Here is a 17,885-nt window from a genome sequence, read left to right as displayed (position 1 = left end):
AGCTGGCCTGTTAATTAGGAGCAAGTAAGTTGAAGTTCATTGTCCTGGCTAAGGACAGCAGGAAGAGTTTGGGGGGGGACGTTTGCCATCAATTCTGAGATTAATGTCCACTTTACTCTTGAGCCAAAGTGACTCTACTATATGCGATCACATTGGGGAGCAAGTCACTTATCATGTACACAACATCGCTCATGTTGTATATTGCTTAGCAGTTACTCTTAAAGGGATACTGCAGCAATTTAGTATTGCACTCATAAATTTGGAGGACTAACAAGAGACACATAAAAAAGAATGGGCGGAATCAAAGCAGCAGAGTGTGAAATATAATGACTTTCAGTCCCTGTGGGTCAAGCTCCAAAAACACCCAAAATGCAACTCAACAGTGTTTTTTATTAGACCCCCCTTGCTTTTAAGTGCCCATGTCTTCCAAACTCCACATGTTCACTTTGTGACTCAGGCTTTATGCTTAAAACATTGGGTCTCTAAGCCCAAGCTGAGATAACCTTGATGTCAACAGACATTACACAACTGTGTTCCTCTTATGCTGAACTAAATGTGTGAAATCTGTGGAATGCCCTTTGATAACTAACTGTATAACAACATTGGAGTTGTGGAAGAGGAGGTAACACTGTAGAGCACAATGCAAATGATGCTATGGCACAATAAAGCTAGTAACAATGTAGGCACACATAAAACGAGACATCTGTCCATCATTTTGTTGCCCCGGTGCATGCTGGGAGGTTTCCCCTCAGGCCTACATTAGGATGCTTCGATGTAATCTCATAAAAACTACTCAGTTAAGGTTGAGTACAAGAATAAATAAATAATTTTAGACTGCTGGAATACAAAACATACAATGAGTGAACAACAGCCAGTGCATGTTTTTGTCATTATTGTTATTATTAATATGCAGTCTCTACAGAGGAGGATGAATATCTGACATAGATTTAATAATCCTCAGCAGAGAAGACAAAAACATGAAATAACACACAAGACATGGGGTTATGATCTGGAGATTAAGTGTACAGATTAGAAGGCAAATATTAGAATGATAATCTCTATGGATTAGCGCAGAATGATGCACATTATTTATGTCTCAGTATAAGTATTGATGTAGCTACTGACAGCATGGGGCCTTTTAACCCCAGCACAAATCAATAAACTAAGACTGACATAGGCTATTTTCCAAAGACAAGGCCAAAACATCTTCGACTTTGTATCTGCTGTCAGTTCTTTCACTGCAGGAATACATTCAGCACTCTAACTCCTACTTACTGCTGTCTGTAAGCATGTGTCTGGCACCCCTCAGCCCCGCCTGATGCTAAACTGTCTGCGCTGTCTGAATTTACATGCCGCCCGACAAATGCTGTGAAGGTAGTTGCCCAAATCCTCACACAGACAGATTACCAAATAAACAAGGGTTGAATTATAATGCTCATAATCTCACACACACATCAGGTTGTAGACACTCTGGCACAGATTTGTTTGGTTCGGGAGTTAATGAGTTTGGATTTAGGACACTAATTTGGAGTCGGACTCTCATTCCGCAGTGTGTTAAAAACAGCTCAGTGATGGAAATGAGAAGTAGCACGGCCTGGGGCCACATCAAGAGACACTGTTGAGAAAATGTGGGTTCCGTGCTAGAAAGTTGTGCTTAGTATAATGAATATGGGCTTCTAGGAATTCAAATAAAAAATACAGCATTTTTTAAACAAGGATTCCTCCATGGACCTTGGCCTCCCCTCTGTCTTTCTCAGTCAATAACACTTCAAAATGAAACACTATGATGGAAATTAATTTGCAGGGATTATTCGCACCCAGGTTGGATAAAATAGACTTCAGATGTATTATGGGAAGAAGCAGTCATGTGTGAAGTTCCATGCCTGACCTCAAGTTCAATTTGTTATTGATGTACTGTGCTGCCTATTCAGCAGCCGGCGTGGAATAAATAAGTTTCAGTACACCAAACAACTTTATATGGTGTTTATACTTGTTCGCTTACTCAGTTTTCTATATGCTGAGCCAGTTTCATGCCCCCCTCCCCCCAGGCCTGTGAAAGCCACTCAGATCTTACTTTAGAAATCCATGCTGCTGATCGGACAATATTGCAGTCTTTCTGCCATGCTTGGAATCTTTAAATTTGTCCAAGAAGCAACTCTGGCTTATGTTTTTTGATCATATATCACAACTGCATTCAGTCATTGGTTTCACTTTTTAGTGAGATGGTCAGAAACGTCTGTTTGAACTGTCTATCATCAGAGTGCATCCACAGTCTGTCTGGCTTTTTTCCCCTAACCTTTAAAAATGTATCACATTTCATGGCAAACAGCACTGCGGTTTAATTCGCACCTCCACTCCAATGGGAGTTTTTTTATTCCCCCTTTTTTTTGTTTTTTTGTTCGAACACCTGCAGTGGGTGTGAAGGAGCACTCAATTTGTCAGCGTTTCTGTTTATCAGTCAATGTACAGCCGTCAACAGGCTGAAAGCGAAAACTTTCTCGCACACGGCAATGCCGATGCTTTGAGCGTACAGCCTTGAGAGTGTGAAAGCATAAATTATAGGCTAATGGCTGACAGAGCGGCAAAGAAAGATAGCGGCTGATAGCGAGTCAGCAGCTCGCAGCTCTCGCTTACTCTGTTTTTCACAGCATCTGATAAACAATAACAAGGATACGTGAGTAATTACAGCATTCCAGGGGCATGTTTTTTTTTTTTAAATTAATATGAGAGGATATGAAGATACAGATTTGCATTTTGCTTTAGAAGAGCTTCAATAAGTCATCTTGAGATTATGAAGTCCTGGAATAAATCACAGGTTTTCTTTAGTCTGTGTGTCTTAGGTTGTAGTGAGTTAACCTATTTATATGGATGAATGAGATTCTATTGACTACCTCAACAACACATCACAGTATTTGAGACTACAGGGCTGTGTCTCGGTGTGATGGCCATGCCCACAGCCACACAAAAGGTTAAATGATTCCCATATTCACCCACACCATCACCACGTTTAATTTGCAGTCACATAAAATACATGCAACACCAGTTTGTTCAGTTTAATTTTTTTTTTATCAATTTGACAACACACTGTTCTCTAGATGAAGCGCACATATTTAGTTTACACTGTTTTGTCATTTTGCTATTTGCTTTTGTAAGTTACCTGAAGTCACTTCCTGGTTGGAGCTGGGCAAAAGATGGGGCTGAGGGCAGAGCCTGGTTTTATGCAGAGGGCCATCCCATGGACTGCACCAAGAGCTGCACCATCATGGGGGGGATTAGGGGTTTCTTTGTTTTGGTTTTAGTTATTGCCTATGTAAGTTCTCCCCTTTGTGTTTAATTTGGTCTGATCAGCCAGTATATGTGTGCCCCATTGCCTCATTCTGTTAGGTCCGTTTGTTGAGTTAACCTTTAGTTCTGTTAGCCTCCTTTTTCAGTAGAGGTATGATACGGTGACCTCTTTTAAGAGCCCAATAACTCCAGTTTAGTCATTTGCTTTGTAATATTTATTTTTTTGGAAAATAAACCTACCCTTTTTGCACTTTAAACCTGTGTTTTTTGTACTTTGAATGACGCACAGGGGACCGTCCCTGCCTTATTTCTTCTCATCTTTATGACAGACTTCAGCTGAAGCACAGGAAGCTGCCATTAATAATTTGACGACTCAGTTATTGTCAGATGCATCATTAATGGAGAAGAGGGTGAATACTGGAAGCTCATACAAGATTTTTTTGTCAGTAGTGCCTCCAACTCAATACAAACACTGCCGACGTGGTGGTGTTGCATACCTGTAAATCACATTTTATTGGGGAACTGCTAATGTAAACAGAGTGGGACACACACCTCTCTTTATGGTGTATGTAAATCCTCTCACTCACATGCTGATGCACATAGTGTTACTATGATTATGGAATGTTTTACAAATACAAGGTTCAAAATTAATTTATTGTTGTTGTACAACACAAGGTTGCACAACAAAATGTAGCTGTCACTTGCTGCTACACAACAAAACAATCTGTTAAGGTTGAGTGTGGAGGATGAGCTGTAGTTGAGAAGTCTCCCAGCCTGAGGAAAGACGCTGCTCTGTAGTCTGATGGTACGGCATGTGGATAAACCTGTATTGCTTGCCAGATGGCAGCAGGGTGAACAGGCTGTTGCTGGGGCAACTCATTCTCACTCCCAAATCATCAAATACCGACGCTTGGTCAATGCCCCCACATGTCAAACTTTCACCCCTCTAGCATCAGTTATGGATGCTTAGGGATGGCATGTCAGTTTCTGCTATCTGTCTGTCTTTTCAAAATGAACTTAAACCAACATGGGTTTTCTTTGTTTTTAGGTGTCTGCAAAAAAGAAGAATGTTAGAATGTTTCTTACAAATGTAATGTTGCATATGTCACGTGAGATATGTCACGTGTTAAATCATGTAACATACTACATTGTTAAAATAACTTAATATTGACTTTTGGACATGAACACTGGTATCCTGGGTGAAAGTCTTGTTTTTGTTTGACCTATCTAACAACCTTCTGTATGTGGACTTTCTCACTCTTTATACATCAGTTGCCTGGAGCATCTCATAATGACGTGGCCCAGTGAGTCTTAAACAGATGCTAAAGGGTGCAACTGTGGCTCACTCCACCAATCGAAAGAATGGCTGGTCAATCCATGGCTCCTCCAGTCTGCATGTCAAAGAACCCCAAATTGCTCCCGATGGCTGTTCCATCAGTGTGAGTGTGTTAAAAACTGAGTAGCAGGTGGCACCTTGTATGGTAGCCTCAGCCACCAGTGTATGAATGTGTATGTGAATGGGTGAATGTGATTCTAGTGTAAAAAGCGCTTGCTTTGAGGTACCGAATGACAAGAAAGGAGCTATACAAGTGCAGGTCCATTTACTTAGTATGTTGGTATCTGATGCCAAATGCCACTGACCAAGTGTGCGTATTTAGCAAGTTGTCTTTTAGTATCCTTTGGGCTCTCTGCAGGCACTGATATTACCGATGCTTGGTAGATGGGTACCAGTGGTTTACCTATACATTACTTCAACAGATTGGAGAACCACTTTCTTAACAATTCACAGTTGGCAGATGAAGTTAACAGCAGTTTACCTTTTGAGTTTATTCTAAAAACATTTCTAAACACCTCCTAACACCTACATGAAACCCTAAATGCTCTGAGCAGCTCCTTCAGTGACAGACTGTTCCACCTGTGCTCGCCTAAGGAGTGCTATCACAGATATATTGCCCCTGTAGCTGTCAGTCTCTTCTATCGCAACTGTTCTCAGTAGGCTAATTTTCCTTTCACACATGCACTGCAACCCTGAATAACTTAGACATTATCCTGAAGAGCTGTATGAAAGGACACAAATTTCTACATCAGTTAAAGTGGATATTAATCAACCTTTACCCTGCATGTTCCCTCGTACAAAGTCCATGAAATGTCCGATTGAGCCCAGTGTGAATAGAGCAGGTAACCTTCCAGAAAATTCTCAGTGTAGGCATGTTGATAACATTTCTCTCATGCAGATTGCACAAAACCAGAAGAATACAAACATTTCAGGGTAAAGAAGAAGGATCAATTATACAAAGATGCCAACAATAATGTTTCACCAGAAAGACAACGAGAAGCAGGAACTCTTCTGTTGGTAAGGGCAGGTCTTAAGACAAATTCAAGAAATGGCAAATACTCTGTTCTTTATGACCCAATTATGACCCAGCTGCTTCTGCAGCTAACTTTTTGCATCTTGTCCTGCCTCCTGCATAATCTACCCCTCGCCTAAACCAAATAGAGTATTTCCAGCAAGTGAGAATGCATCTTCTTCACAGACTATCTTTTGTTGTGTGCCACGCCTGGAGGGAAACTCCAGATCAGGACATTGTCTGGAGTTCATATGAGAAAACGACTTCAAACAACTACAGGACTTGAAGTCTGTCACACTGCCAAAGCTAACTTTTTTGCACTACTGTCTTGCTATATTAGACAAACCCTTTACACACTTTACTCTTGCTGCCCAAGATAAATATGTGCATTTTTAGCTGCTAACACTGCTATCAGCTGTCTCAAAAAACTCAAATTTTGTGTTAAACTTTTTGTTGGGACTTCATTGTCTAGTCACTTTATTTGTGACTTTATTTGTCTCCTTACACTTTATAATTACCATTTATGTTGGTGTTGATAGTATTTGGTAACTTTTATTTTAGTTTTCTCATGCTTCACGTGTATACAGTAGTGTATATATGTATGACATGTATTCAGCATTATTGTTTTTTGCTCACCTTTGAATCAGTTTTCTGCTGCTGTGACACTTGTCTTCTCCTCTCCCCTGTAACAGTTTAACTTGGCAACAGTACTGAATAAAAATCAAGACATAAAATGTCTACAGTGTGCAAGCAGACATCAACCTGATGCAGAGTGCAGCTTAATCCACACTGTTAGCTTCCAGGACGGTCTGTATGAGGCTGGCTCGGGAAATCCAGCTCTTCATATAGTAAACGTAGGAGGGATTAACTCTAGTGATTCACAATTCAGGTCAATCTTCCACAGCAACAACAGAGTGAGAGATTTTGCTGGTATTGATGGGAACTAAACCCTAAAGAGCTTCAGCCGCTTCAAGGCAGGAGCAAAAAAAAAAATCCTTTCATATATTCTTAGCTGGTGGACTCAAAATGCAAAATCATTGTTTTTTTCTTCACTTCCAGACCTTACGTGTCTCAGAACTGGTCCTACCAAGGTTGTATTAGTGAAAAACAGCAACAAGAACATTATTTCGCACATGTCTGGCAAATGTAGAAAGCAGGCCAGGCGGTGAGAAAGTGAGGTAAAGTCTCATTATGAGGCAGAGCACAGGTCACCTCCCGTGAGCCTCTGCTCTCCTTGCATCGCTCTTCTCGGTTTGCTCTGTTTGGACTTTTCCATCACAACGAGACTTTGGGTTTACTTTGGCTGAGGTTTATACTGGGGAACGGTTAGAGCTGGGAAACAGTTATTCTGAGCGATTACCTCATTTACCTCATGTTACCTTTCATTGTCTGCTTTTAATAGCACAGAGACATTCACAGCTTTTCCAACATCACAGGTGTTTGTTAAATGTGCTGCTTAACTCTTTTGTCACCTGCGGAAGTTGTTAGAGATGCAAGACATGATGTAATGCCTTCATTGAAATCATTAGTATCCAGATATTTACATTTTCTCCATTGTGTATATGTGCGATACTTGACAGACATCAGACCAATTAAAGCAGGCAGAATTGACCTTATAACAGAATTAGGATACTAAACCTTCAGCTGGATCGTAAAGAGATTGAAATGAAAAGTAATGAATGGTTTTAACACCCAGCAGTGGCAGTTTGATTCTAAACGGCGGAGAACCAAAGTTGTCATAATCAATCTAAAGGTCTTTTCGCAACGTTAGCTTTTTGACAGAAAACCGCTTTCAGCCGCTGCTGATCTGTCACATTTCATCTCATTGCAATTTCATGGGTAAACATTTGTGGAACGAAGTGGAGAAATCTCCTGTCTTCATCTGAAATGAATGGCCCAAATGTTTCATTGCCTCTGCAATCGCCTGGTGGTTAATATCTATTGAGATGAGTGTATTAAAGCATGCCCCATATGATGAGTAGCTCCCTCCCTCCTTCCCCTAACGGAAGAAGGAAATTACAGCTCAACAGAACATCATTTCATTCAACTTGTATATTCATTAAAGTGCGATAGGAAGTGACAAGTGAGGTTTTAATCAGAGCAGGTTTTTTTTTATGAATCATCTAAGAATTGCTTTTCATTACTGCTTCATAAACATTTCTCATCTTTTTTTTATCTCACCTGCAGTTGAAATTGCGGTGCTTGATTAAAAAGGAAAGAATAGGGTCTGCTTTCATCAAAGCAAGGTAGTTCTGTTTAGAAGTGTGTTTTTGCCACACTGAAAAGCTTAATTTTCTTAAAAGTCGGGGTGATAGATCAGCTAGATGACAGAGATAAACCACTGGTTCAGCCCCAAGTTTCTTTCACTTAATTTCACAAAGTCGCCAAGCCTATAAATCAGTGTTGGATCGCTGCTTAATTTGGATATCTGCTAAGATTGCCTCACTGCTGTTCTTTCTCTCTTGATGGGATAACAGCATGCTAATTTACTGTCTTATGGCTTCAGGAGGTTATTAAATTCCACTGGAAACTGTAAAAGCAGGATTTCACCAGTCCCCAAGCGAGAGTGTGCCGCCTGTCAGCGCAGTGGGAAAAACTGCTGAGGGAGGCAGGGTTGGGGCCCCTGGGATCCCAGTATCTCTCCTCCCCTCTCCATCTTCTGCTACGCCCCTGGCCCCTAGCTGGCTTACTATAATAAACAGCAGCGACTGCCCTCACTTCCCCTCAACTCCATCACTCTCTGCAAAGTCTGCCTGATGAATCTTCTTCTGCTGCTATGCATATGCAAACACACTGGCAAACATGAGGGAAATTATACATGGGCAGCTTAACTCCTACACAGTTCTGTTCTTTTGCAGGAAGATGCATGGGAATATGCTCTGGTTATGCCCGCATTCTGATACTCTCATTTGGGATGCCAAAAGTTCAGCCAGTATCTGAATAAAAAAATCATTGGTTTAACAATATGGAGCCATTTTTAAAAAGGCCATTTTCTGCCTCAGGCTTGTTGGTGGTTGGCTATGAATGCACAGCATTCGTGTCCACTTGTTTGCTTGGAGAAAGCTGCCATGAGCATTGAATACAGCGAGCTTGACCAACTCCAGCATTAAGAATGTATTTCTGTGACTGTGCATTTTTCATCCATTGAATGCATGATCAGATTTAACAAGTCAAAAAGCTGTGCCTCACATCCATACAACATACTAAACTGAAACAGCAAAACAATCAGTGTTCAGACTCAAAACAAAACCTGATTTGTGTGATTGATTGTGTTGTTGATGGACACTTTTCCCCCTATGATGCATTGCACAAAGGAAATGGTGATGCCACTCACATTTTAAATTAATTTTAGATCGTGGTAAAAGAGCTTTGCAAACACCCCGGCAAACAAAAATATGAAATCCATGGAAAAACATTTTTGCAATCATCTTACATCGCATTTGCTATTCAACTCACAACTTCAGGCTGCAGCCAACACACATGGCCAACGTTTGTTCTTGAAAACAATGATATTGATTTGGGGACAATAACATGAATGGATAGCTACCCTTGTTAAACATGCTGTCAAATTATATTTACTGTGTCTGCTGTTGGCAGTATTATGGACTTTGAATCATGCTAGCACTACATTAAGTTTTTTGGCTCATTGCTGAGCCAAAGGATTCTATGAGCTAAGCGGACTTGAAATATCTCCTGTTGCCAAGTCATATGTAAGGTTTGCCTACCCTTGGGTGTTACCAGGGAAACCGAGTCTGTGAAAAACTTGAGATTTTGAGTGCAAAAGAATGAAAATATAAATGAATGGTCTTAACTGTTATTCTTTGGCAAGTAACCATGAGATAAACAAGATAATGCCCTTTGAAGTGTCCATAATCAGGAGTTAATGCCCTCCCCATCAAACCTTTATTCCTGATAATTGCCACCTTGTCGGGCATTATCCCTTATGAATATACTGTATTACGCTAGAATTCCACTGGATGCGTGTCTGTTGCGGAACGGCAGCACTGGTTATCCGCTGCGTGCTCCGCCGTCCATCAACACCCACCTGCTGTGTTTGCTGTGTGGAGCGGTGCAGCTCTGCTGGACAGCGGGAGTCACGAGGACCCACGAGATCTTGTGAATTCACGCATAATCACGCAATATAACAAGATGTAGTTTCTATAAACACAACCACAAACCAGAGGAGTAGTAGGAAGACATCTCGGTGCACCTCCATGATTAACATCTCCTCGTCCATGGTGTCATCAGGGTGAAATGATGTCTGAAAAATTCTGACCTGTTGACTTCAGGTGCCGCAGCTGTGAGGGAGCCGGAACGCATAACGGCTGCAGCCGGTGGAAGCACACACATTGACTAGAATTGAAACGTATTGGCTCCGCTGCCGTTCAGAAATGCAGATGCAACCAACACGCATCTGGTGGAATTTGGGGGTTAGGTTAACTTGGGCATTATCAAGGAATTCGTCATTCCGGGGTATTTAGAAACCATGAGGGTATGATTTTCAAAATTTAATTTTCCATTAAACTGATACGGAGATGCTGTATTGAGGCGATGTACTGTAGTGCACAGCTGGCACCACCAGAGGTCAGTTTCTATTGGTGGCACAAGCGGCTGAGCTGAGAAAGATGGCGACTGCGAGTGGTGGGGATAACGTTACAGGACAAGCAAAAAAGGGGAAGGCCTCTGCCCCTGTTTAGGAGTATTGCCAAATATAACTTTATCTATAACACTGACTTCTGCCAACTACAAAGGCAGCTCTGTTCAGCCCACTGATCCATCAATATCATCTGTGGCATCAGAGGTAAGAAGTAAGATGGGTGCTTATCTCCTGTTAATTAATTATTTTATGGGTCATTTAATCCCAGCAAGACTTAAAAATTAGTCTAATTAGTCTAAAATTAGTCTAAAATTGCTAATTGCATATTAGAAAGACACTAGTGTAGGCTAGACAGTGACAAATATGTTACAGTGACATCTATCACCAGAAACTCAGCTTTTACGTTTTTATTTTTACACTAATACCATCATATGCCATATACTCCACTGAAATGGAGGGTCTGAAGGTAAGGAATAATGTATACCATCCAAGCCTATACAACTGTAGTATGGTATTGGGAAACACTGGTCATTGGTCCCCAGTAGCTGTGAGTCTGTACTTGAGGTGAATGCTAACATCACCATGGTGACATTCACAGTCATGCTAGATTTTAGCGAGTAATGTAAACCACGTCCACCTTCTTTGTTCAGTTTGTTAGCATGCTAACGCTGGCTAGTTAGCATTGAACACAAAGTAAAACGGGTCCATGTTATTGGTCCGACAGCCCATTAATCCGACATCCCATTAGTCCGATGGTCCGCAGTGTTGAACGGCTCCCGGCGGGCATATTTCTACCTTGATGGTGCGCTGCAACCAGCTCTGGGTCAGCTGGGAAAGGCTTGAGGCAAAGCAGGCTCACGGCTTATGTGTTTGTCATTTTCTTTTTCATTTTAACCCACACCATGATCTTTTCCTGACCCTAACCAAGTGGTTTTTGTGCCTAAACCTAACCAGACCTTAACCACAGGGCATCATGATGATTTCAGAACAACGGGACTTCGGAACAATGGGTTTAATATGGTCGGAAAAATGGGATGTCGGACCAATGGGCTGTCGGACCAATGGGCAGTTCCCAGTAAAACTGAAGCTGGTAGTTATGCTATCGGATTTGACCATGAATGTGTGTGCCAAATTTTAAGACAATCCACTAATACATTATCAGTACACTTTAAGACTGCTTTGTAAACCTCATGGACATGGTCAGGGGATTGCCAAAGTCATCAGGATACACTGTCTGGTAACCATTAATGTATGTGCAATTTTTTTGCTAATCCATTCAGTAGATGTTACAAAATTTCACAGTGAAAATTTGACCTGGTGGTGCTAGGGGGAATCTCAGGGGATCACCCAAATCACTCGTGTCTATCCTGTGGGTACCATGTATATCTGTACCAAATTTCACAGGAATTCATCCAGTAGTTGTTGAGATATTTCAGTCTGAAACAAATGGTCAACCAAACAACAGACCAACAGGATGACATAGCCATCCCTAGTGCCACACCTAAATGTAACAACTGGCATATGGATGATATAAAATACAACATACACTTCACTCAGCTGGTACTGAGATATATTCTTGACCACTGAGGACAATGGCTCGGGGAGAACATCCCTCCACAAGCAACAGGGCAGAGAGGATTACGTTCGTGCCTTGTTGCTGAAATTGAGCTTGTTTTTGTGTGTATTTTTCTGGCCCACTGTCATCTAACACAATCACCCTTCAATCAGTGTTCAACGGTGAAAATCTAATCACACTGGTTTGAGGTTTCAGAAAGCCATCTGCTATAATCCAATTCTTGACAAATATCCCTGTCACGGCGCTCCCTCTGCCACCCTAACTACTACCCATTTCAGCAGGCTAATTTTACAGGTTCATCTTGTTAGGGATGAGACAGATATGAAGGGTTGACGGTGTTTGAATTCTGGAGACAGCCGCTACCACCTCCCACACCCTTCCCCATCCCAGTGAGGGCATTTTCCACTGCTGTGACCCCGGGTGGCCCCCTCAGACGTCTGGACAATGACAGACAGACACTGAGCTTCTTTCTGGCTGCCAAAGCCCCCTGCCTTACGCCACATCTTGCATTCTCCAGAGCCTGGGTGTAGGAATGCCTTTCCAAGGCATCTTTGCAATCCTAAAGGGCAACTCGCTCAGCCGTGAAAAACAGTCGAAATACTTACACTTGCCATAAATGCCCATAAGCTAGGCAATCTTTCATGCTTTATAATGTTGTCCCCGGCAACACGGCAACACTGAGGGCCTCAGATAGGGAAAACAAAAGACAAATGACTGACCGTGCCCTTTTCTAATCTATCAATTTCTTCTAGAGCCCTTTGTCCTTCAAGCAGAGTGCGGCATGTGGGCCTGGCTACACGCAGCTGTGATTGTATCGCCCTGAAAATGCCTTGGACAGTGTTTGAACTTGCTCAGACACATTTATTCAATGACCTTTAGCCAAAACCACCTTGAGTGAGATGTTCCCAGAGTTCAACCTGACACATCTGCTTCCCTGCTGCAAATAAGGCTTGTTACTTTCCTGGAAGTCTCTATCAGACACTCCTCCACATGCAACAGTGAGATGTTTATGGGCAGTTGTGTTTATACCGGGCTCCATAGGATTGTTTAGTGATATTTAGCATTTCCTGGCACTCACAGAGCCATTCGAGTGTCTCCATCCTGCTGGGTAAGTGAGTGGACTGGTACCATTAGCAGACAGACTGTGGCCACTGGTTAGAGACTTAAGATGCATTGTTAGAGGAGCAGTTTAAATACCAGCATGTTGTAAATACCCCTACGCGCTGATTCACACATGCTGCCTCCTCACATGCACATGGAAACGCACATACACGTCAACACTCCTACCTTTGTGCTCTATCTTTAAGAAATCACCACTGTTGCTTCCAATAGCTCCTCTGTCTCCCAGTCTGTGGAGCAGTGAGTACAGTATATATATAACAGTGCAGTTCTTTCTAGTAAGAGAGGTGAACTGTGCTGTATAACACTTAACCCTCACTCCCCCCTATGCCCCCCTCCCATGGCAATCCCAATAAAACCTGGATTATTTTTATAACACAACGTATGGCTGCTGACTTTACAAGCTCCCCTCCAACTCCTGGGTGAGAGGGAGAGGGGGGAGAAAAGAGAGGAAAAAGGAAAGAAAGGCCAGGTCAAAACCGCTCTGTGTCTCCAAAAGGGCAGCATATCCAAAACCATCAATGAAGGCCTTTTCTGCTGGGAGGAAAAATAAACACCCTGACTGATCCTTTTTTTCTCTTTCTTTTTCTTTCAGTCTGCTGCTACAGAAGGAACCACTGTAGTGTACAGTTCCCAACCAGACCTGGTGGCTTTCCTGTCCTGTCTGCTATCATCTTTATCTTGTGGAAAGGTCAGGTTCAGATGTGTTTGTACAGGTAAAGAGCTCTTCCCTGTCTGTGATGACAGAGGGTGGCAGAAAATGTGGAATCTTAGGGAACTGCTTGTCACAATTTCTAAACTGTTTCAGTTTTATTTATACTGCTACAGTTAAAATAGAAACTGCTTTTGTTATCAAGTCTAGGTCTAAATTATTCCAAAACTACCCTCAACAAGTTATTAACATATTTGCTCCTGTTCTCTACTACTATGTGGTATTAACACATATGGGTCAAAAAGGGGGAGGTACTGTGAATTTAGCTTTTTTCTTTTCTCTCTCTCTTTCTTCCAGAATTCAGCCTCACCCTTTGAGATGTAAAATAACCAAATTTCCAGTGGAAATAAACATGTTTACAGTCTGGTTAAAAAATAGTTTGGGTCTCAATAGTTGATTTTCCCATTTATGAAACTGCACGGGGGTGGATTTTTATATTACTCACCTGTTTAAATATTGTGAAGGCTTAAATTTATGCATAATTAAGGGTGTGGCAGCTTTGAGAGACAAGCTGTCTGCTAGGTGTAACCACAGTCTATGAATCAGGCAACTCATGGCTTATTCCCAGCTCCACCCTCTCATCCAAATATGGTCACCTCAGGTCAGTTCTGGCTCCAAAAAATCCAAGATAGGGGCAGCCAAATTGCCAGACTCAGGGCTTCAAATCTGGAGTCCACAAAACCAATGAATGACGCCATGCTAGCTCTGTCTCGAAGGCAGAGTGATCAGCCGATGGTCATAGAGCCACATGTTTGTATGATATCTAATGAATTAGTGCCCCTCTAATGTTGTTACGTACTTAATGCTAAGTTATGTAACTAACATAAAGTTACATAGGTTAGGCTAAGGGAAAGAAACATGGTGATAACATACCTTAAAATAACTTAAAGTTCACTTGGTTTCACAAAGTCCTGTACACCACTCTCCTTGGGGAAAGTCCTGAGTTGTTTGACCAATTGTCACCCCAACCTGCCTTCTTCCATGGACTCTCAGTCTTAAACTTTTCCCTTCTTCATTCCTCTCTGGGCTTTAGTCAAGTGATTGCACAAATTACTAGCTCATAAATACTTGGGTTATATACATATTATGGTGCATTACTTTTTGTAGGTGTACATACAAACAGTGCATAAGAACAGCCTGTGCTGAGAGACACACAATACTCACACAATAATCATTTAAATGTAGGGATAACTACACATTTTCAGTTCATGCAGAAAATAGCCAGACTGTGTAAGCTTTGTCACAAGCAAAAGAAGAGCTTGAGAGAGAGTTTAAAAACCCTGACTCCGCTCTCACCTTTGCACAGCTGGCTAATTACAGCATGAAGTAGCTGTCAATGTTTTATTGTCAATTTTGGAAAGTTGTAGGAATTATTGGACACAGTCACCCTCCCAAACTGACATTAGAATGGTGTGGAGGACAAAGGTTTCCGAAGCTGTTAGACAATCTGACAAGCCGTTCTGATGAAGCATACCAGCAGTTTATTATTCAGCACCATTCCCCACCCCAATCATTTTTCGTACAGTCCCTAATTTTATTGAGTGAACATATTACAGGAATGTTAGTTGCCAAATCTGTTAGGTTTCCCTGAACACTGACAAGAGAGGCAGCAGAGTTATTGGAGACTTTGACTCCGACAGAGCAATCTGCCAACGAGGAGTATGATTAATATGCAGGTAATGTAACTCAAAATTTCTTGGACTCCTTTCAAAAAGTAATATATTCATTTGCTTATTACTCCTTCAAAAAAAAATATTTCATACACCACTATATTACCTTACTGTTATGGCCGTAAAAATTGTCAGTTGCATCCTCTTATCCTCTAAAATTGGGACTCAACTTAATTTCCCTTCCTCTCCTTGTTCCCTGATAAAATCAAAGTTGAGAGAATATTTCCTGCAGGCAAAGCCAACTTTTCTCATCTGAGCTCAGCACGATGTGCGAGGGGACGATGACTAATTCTATGAAAATTAATCAGGGCAACTGGGGGGGTGGGATGTATTTCCTGGATAATTCAACTTTAATCTTATATTTAGAAGTGGTGATAACAAAAGTAACGACTTATTTCTGTGATTGGAAACTGTAATGTGGCATTACTTAAATTGAAATAGTAATTTGTTTCACTCCATTGTTGGGTGGCTCGGTGAAAAAGGCTGGGACGGGGTTGGGATGACGGGGGCTGCGGGAGCTGCTGCATCAGCATGTGTGCAGTAATGTGATAGCAAGGCCTGGCCGCACAAAGAAAACACAACCAGCTCTCTAACAACCCTCCCAGTTAGACCCTGAGAGGGGTGGGGGGCTGGGTAACACCGCTTCAGTAATTATGCTGCCTTCAAATGCTGGTGGAAATATTGTAATTCTAAGTAGAGCGCATATGAAGAGCATTAAATGTGGTAGCTTGAACTGCAGAGATGTGACCTTTAGGGAGTAATAAAGCAGGGAAGCTGTGCCAACAACTGGCAAATATGAGGTAGCCTTTTATATATTTTTTTCTAATCAAGTGCTCTATGTCCCTACTTTTTTATTTTAGTTGTCATTTTTCATTTTATTACATACCATCAACTGTTTTTTTTACATGCATGTTACCTTCTGTGTTGTAGAAGCTCAGAGTACCTGTGTGCTGTTTGAAGCTTCCTTTTTGGAAAGTGCTTTTTTTTTCTTTAACCAAAAGAACTTGACGGTGGTTATACTGTAAGTCATATTTACGACTGGAGGGAAGGGTTTATGTGGAGCAGTTGAAGGTAGAATTGCCCTCTTTAAAGCAAGACCTGTCCCACTTTCAACAGAGTTGCATGCATAATTTTGGAAGTAGGAGACGGTTAGTAGGTGGCTCGGCACTACAAGTTTTATGCTGCCTTCAGGTTCTCTGCATGATAGCAAAGGTGGTGCCAGAAATGTTTGCTGTGGTAAAATAATGAAGAAGCAAAGCACGGATGTGTTGAAAGTCAATTTTAAGTATCATATGTCTGAATAAAACCCATCTGATAACTCAAAAGTACTGCCAACTAATAGCACAGAAGGAATGCGGCTGCAGAAATAGACAACTGTCGACTTTGAGAAAACTCTGGAAAATTGAGCTACTGGCAGAGTAACAGAGAAACTACACAGCTCACATCTGAACAGAAAGGAACACGGACAGGGCTGGAAAGAAATGGCCTGACAGACATTCATTTTTTACTCAGGATGAATTGTAGTAGCTTTGGTGACCCACTGACTTTTCATCTAACTTCATCATCAAGTCAAAATTTGGTTCATGAAAACTCACTCCCATCAGTCGTGGCTGTTCTTTTCATTTAGTGATAATTAGTAGTGGGGTCACGATTTCGATTCTAAATTGAAAATCGATCGAAATGAACTTTCAATTTCAACCTTTAAAATCAAAAGCAAGCATGTCTATTCTTGCAGTATTTTTTTCTCTTCAACCCTGTCTATTTGTGTGTGTCTGAAGAAAAAAAAAACACTTTGAAGGCGACACACTATAAATTACCGGTAGCCTGCAGCTGCATTTTTCCAGACAACATGGCCACTGCCAGAGTCAGAGATGACAGAGAAACAACAGAACTGTAAAATCCTCCTGCTTCCCTGAAGACAGCGGCCTGGCAACATTTTGCCTTCTCTGTGAGTTGTAAACAACAACTGATGACAGAGGAACTACAGTTTGTAGGCTATGCTACAAGGGGTTACTTTCGCTACCTCGGACAACACAACAAATATTGCAGGGCGTATTCACAGGCAACATAAACAAATAGGACCTGGCGACCTTTTGCAGGTGAGAAAACTTTTTTGTAATTACATTCTAAATAAATTATTTAATGTTGACAATATGGCCTTTAGTACATCGACCCCAAAATATGGAGGTTATATCACACATGATACCACGTAGCTTGTTCTTTTTAATGAAGAATTTTGAAAATGTAAATGGCAGTTTTCATGGCATAGAACCAGTGATCTGAAAATGTTACAAATCAAGACTCAAAACAAATCAATCTGCTGCTCATGTTTCCATATGGTTCTGACAATCTATGGTTTCTGGTTGTGGAATGATTTGACTTTGAGTCCCAACAAGATAGCCACATGGTTGCTCCACTCAAACATGCGTGGCGCCGTCCTGCAGCCACCACTGAACAGCACCAATGATCCACAGCAGGACTGGGACAGCACCTCTCATTCCTACCGTCACATCAGTTCTTATTCACCATAAAGCACATGCCTCCTCTCCTTCTCTCACCTCTGCTTTGTCAGATCAGC

The sequence above is a fragment of the Epinephelus fuscoguttatus genome, linkage group LG6, assembly GCF_011397635.1.
Source record: "Epinephelus fuscoguttatus linkage group LG6, E.fuscoguttatus.final_Chr_v1".
Taxonomy (NCBI): Eukaryota; Metazoa; Chordata; class Actinopteri; order Perciformes; family Serranidae; genus Epinephelus; species Epinephelus fuscoguttatus.
This window is presented reverse-complemented; position numbering follows the sequence as displayed.